Consider the following 5,293-nt stretch of genomic DNA (forward strand, 5'->3'; position numbering starts at 1 on the left):
ACCCAATGACAGAACAAGGAGTAATGGTCTCAGGTTGCAGTGGTGGAGGTTTAGGTTGGATATTAGGAAAAACTTTTTCATTCAGAGAGAGTGGTGAAGCACTGGAATGGGTTACCTGGGGGGCGGGGGTGGAATCTCCTTCCTTAGAGGTTCTTAAGGTCAGACTTGACAAAGCCCTGGCTGGGATGATTTAGTTGGGAATTGGTCCCGCTTTGAGCAAGGGGTTGGACTAGATGACCTCCTGATGTCCCTTCCAACCCTGATATTCTATGATCTACCCTGACTGAATTGGCCTTCAACATTGGTTCTCTACTTGTAAGGTAACTCCTTTCTCTTCATGTGCCAGTATATATTTATGCCTGTATCTGTAATTTTCACTCCACGCATCTGAAGAAGTAGTTTTTTTACCCACAAAGCTTATACCCAAATAAGTCTTTAAGGTCCCACCGGACTCCTCACTTTTTTTTCAGATCCACAGAACAGATTAAAATTTGGACCAACACCACAATGCTTCAGATAAGTTTAGTAGCTCTTGTATTATGACAGTGAGTTGGTAACTGTCAATTATTACCACAGTTCCTTCTTTTTCCATACAGTATTAATAATTAAGGGACAAAGTAACAAGTGTTTCTAACCAATGCATGCTTGTCAAACAAGACATCCATATACATCTATTGGCAGGAGTTTTGAATAGATTAAGAATTTATTGGGGATCATTTACTATGACTTACAGATTCAGGCTTGTGACAGAAAGGATTAAAATTCCTGTTATAGGTACATTGAGAGTCTAACTCATTAGCATGCTGAAATCTCCTATTCTTTTGCTCAGTGTATTATATTGCTTGTTCACAATTGATGTATAAGACAGATTAACCTTCAATTCTGCAGTGGCAGGTTTTAAGGGTCATTGCAGAATTTCATTGTATCTGGATGGCTTAAGCATTTTGCCTCCAAATGGTAAGTGTCCTATATTTGAACTCAGTTTTCCCTTCTACATGAAAAAGTAGGTGCTGCCCACAGAAAGTGTTTTCAGGTATGAACCAGACAAGCATTCACCACAGACCAATTCTGATTGCAATCTGAAGTTTTACATGCATACATATAGTTCTAAAATGCAAGGGCTTTTAAATTCAGAAGCTAAAGTAATGATGAATAATCCTGTATGGCTGCTTTGTGTCTTTGGCAGGTATGTAATACAATGGCTGCTAAACCACTTTTAAATTATGTTGCTACCTTTCTTAGCAACTTTTAAAACTTTTTTTAGAATGTACCTTCTATGAAAATTCAAGTTCTGTATTATAAAATCTTCACAGGAGGCCATCAGTAAAATCAAGGATAAATGCAGAAGTTATTCCAGCACCAACAGAGCAAATGTAGGAGATCTTGTTTCCACTGCTTTGCTCAGGTTTTTTATAGCAGACTTAAAAAAATATGAAGATAACTCAGTCTTCAACAAATATTCCCTTAGGCTGAGATTGTCAAAGGAACCTACAGGAGTTAATTGTCCAACTCTTAGGACTCCTTTGAAAATGCCAGTCAAACAGAATCCTGGAGATGAAAATAGAGAAAGGAGCTAGAGCCATATAAAACTCCATGAATGCTATAAAAATTAAAATAAGCACCAGTCACACTGAAACTCATGCAGGACATCTGCATGAACAGCAGATTACATAGACTGTCAACTGTCAAGCATGACTAGAGGAAGCAAAGTACGGGTATGTCTACACTACCCGCCAGATCAGTGGGTAGCAATCGGTTTATCGGGGATCGATATATCACGTCTCATCTAGACGCGATATATCAATCCCCAACCGAGCGCCCATCGACACTGGAACTCCAGCAGGGCAAGTGGCAGTAGTGGAGTCGACAGGGGGAGCCGCGGACGTCGATCCCGCGCCATGAGGATGGGAGGTAAGTTGAAATAAGATATACAACTTCAGCTATGGGAATGGTGTAGCTGAAGTCAAAGTATCTCTCATCGACTCCGTCCCCTAGTGTAGGCCAGGCCTAAGATTCAGTAGAATTATGTTGTAATAGGCCAAACTATGCGACTGGTCCATCTGGAAAGCCAACTGTTTTAGGGTCTCAATGAAATAGAGGCAGGGCCGGCTCCAAGCCCCAGCGCGCCAAGTGCATGCTTGGGGCGGCATGCCGTGAGGGGAGCTCTGCTGGTTGCCGGGAGGGTGGCAGGCGGCTCCAGTGGACCTCCTGCAGGCATGCCTGCGGCAGGTCCACCGGAGCCACGGGACCTGCAAGTGGCAGAGCGCCCCCCGCGGCGTGCCACCATGCTTGGGGTGGCGAAATGGCTAGAGCCAGCCCTGAATAGAGGGGACCTCACTGAACAAACCAAGGGTATCCCTTCACGTAAAAATGACAGCATCAGTGAGAAGTAAAAGCAGTTTTACTGAAGTATCAGTGTGACAGTGAACAAGTTAGCTCTGTGAATGGACAATAGTTCAAAGCATAGCTGCATATAAGGACAATTTATCATTTGAAGCAATGGCCTCTTTCCTTCTAGAGCCACAGTAAAGAGAGTTACCTGGAGGAGACTTTAACCTGGTCCAACTAAAAGCAGTGCCCTAAATGGCCTGATGCTGGTATGAGTTTGCCAGGTCTTGGAGCGGCTGATAAGACCATGTGCTATACCAGTGTTTTTTCCAGCAATGAGGTTGCAAGTGAGAGTCAACTCCAGAGACAAAAGCTGTATGTTCTATTTTTGGTATTCTATTCTCTTGCTCTTGTATGTGTTGGTCTTGTTTAGTCTTTTAAGAAATGGGATTGGATTTTAACAAAAACAAAACAACTCTAGCCCAGTTCAACTAACCTCTCTTTTCCCCAAAAGGACAATTACCATCTAGCAACCTGTCAAAAAAGGGTTTTTTTTCCTTGTAAAGACTCTCTACCCTGAAAGGGAACAAAGGATGTTGTTAAAAATGAAAGCCTAAGGATTTTAATGGCATGTTTGCCATGGTACTAAGCAGGCTGAGGTCTCTATATACCAAACCCTGAATCTGGTTTAAAACTATAAATATTTAACAGTAACTGGGTTATGTTAATATCCTTAATGCTTTAGGACCATATATTTCATCTTAATACAACACTTCAACTTACTTCTCCATACTGGAAAACACCCAAAGAGTGGAGGAGGAGCCCATAATCCTTATCTTCAAGTGTAAAGAGGAATGCAAAATTGTAGTAAATTACCAATGCACCAAGAGAATGAGTCACACAATAAAATGGTTCAAAAGAATTGTTGAGAAAAAAGTCTTCATGAGGCATAGGAATACCATGTAAGCAACAACCAATTTGGGTTTATGCCAAGAAGATCAACAATGGATGCAGTATCTTCAGCCTGAATGCTGCAGAAGTATAGGGAGAAATGCAAAGAATTGCATTTAATATTTGTAGATTTACAAAAGGCTTACGACAGAAGTCCTAAAGAATTGCTATGGTGCGGCCTGCAGTCACGCAATCTGACAGACATATGTTCAGACTATCACGGATATGTATGAGGGTAGCAAAAACAGTAGTGAGAAGGAGCTGTAGCTACAGTGAGCCATTTACTGTAATAGTAGATATACATCGAGGATCAGCCTTAAACCCATTCCTGTTTGTGACTGTAATGGACAACCTGACACAAGGGATTAGAGGAGAGGCTCCATACAGCATGGTTTTTATCAATGACATTATGCTGTACTGCAAAGATAAACAGACTGGAAAAAGGGATCCATAGTGATGGAGGGCTGCATTAGAAAAAAATGATTTACTAATCAGCCGACAAAAGACAGAATACATACTATGCTTTATTGAGAGGGACAACAAGAAGCCAATAGAACTAGATGTTATAGAGTTAAAGTCTGTGAAATAACTAATATACCATGGCTGAGTGTTAAGTCATGATGTGGATGCTAATGTTAGGGGCCACATGAAGAGTACTTGGTGCAAATGGAGGGATTTGACAGGAATTCTCTGCAATAAGACTATACCAGGTAAATTAAAGAGCAAAGACCAGGATTAGGCCTGCTACAGTGTCTGGGTCAGAATGCTAACCAGCGAGAAAAAAAACTACTTCACACTGCCAAAATAAGAATACACAAGAAAACAACTGATAGGCTATGCAATGAAACACTGCAAGGCATCACAGGAAAGTTCATGGACTATCAACTGAGGTGGCTGGGTCATGCGAGATGACAAGATGTGGGATATGTTGGCCAGTGAGTACAAGAGCTAGTGGTCACAGGATAAAAGACAAAGACAATGAGGGAGACCCAGAAAAAAGGTGATTTGAGACATTGACGGAGGATATGAAGAAGGCTGGTGTCAGACTGGAAGATGCACTTGACAAGAATGCTTGGAGATGAAGAACAAGAACTGCAACCCTGATTGATGGGATAAGGCAAAGGCAAAGAAGAATAAGTTTAGATGTACCAAAAAGAATCCAGTTGATGTGGACTGGAAAACATAGGAACAAAATCATCCTTGATGTAACTACATCCTTGATGTAGAAATTAATTTGATCCATATTATATAGCATAGCAATCCCTTGGACTTTTAGAATAGCAATCCCTTGGACTTTCTTACCTCAATATCTCATTAGTTTTGTCAGAACTTGAGAAGGGAAATATTCTGGTTGTAATTGTTGGCAAGAGTTCTGATAACTCACCAATACTCAGGAAAAGAACAGCAAGCTTTATTTTCCATACACCTGCTTTTACAGCTGTCTGGTGTTTTCCTCTAACTGTAGTAGTTTAACTAGTCTATCCCTACTCAGCTAGCCATTTTATTTTAAGCATGTGCTTAATTTTCATTGACTTCAGCTGGACTTAAGCACCTATTTAAAGTTAAGCATGTGCTGAGAAGACAAAAAACTTAAGTAATGGAATCAAGAGTTTACTGGACATGACCATACTGCTCATTTATTGCTAATTTCCACAATGATTTTCATGACCCACATCCTATATCCAGAGCAAGTAGAATCCAATTTCTCCCACCACATGAATCGTAATAAATATTTTGTATTCTTGTTTTATGTTCAAGGGCAAGCCCACAAACTCCTCTTATAATCTACCTCCCATCCCCTTTAACCACCCTTATTCAAGTCAAACCACAACCCTGCATACCTTAACAGTTTGTAGCAGGCTTATCATAGCTTTCCTACTCCGATTTGAACCTTAGCGTTCATAACCTGAGAAGCTAGCATGAACCCCTCTAAGCTTAATTACCAGCTTAGATTTGATCTCGCTGCCACCAGCCAAGAATTTCCAGTGTCTTGGCTCACTCTGGTCTCCCCAAA

Source organism: Chelonoidis abingdonii, chromosome 7 (genome assembly GCF_003597395.2).
Source record: "Chelonoidis abingdonii isolate Lonesome George chromosome 7, CheloAbing_2.0, whole genome shotgun sequence".
Taxonomy (NCBI): domain Eukaryota; kingdom Metazoa; phylum Chordata; order Testudines; family Testudinidae; genus Chelonoidis; species Chelonoidis abingdonii.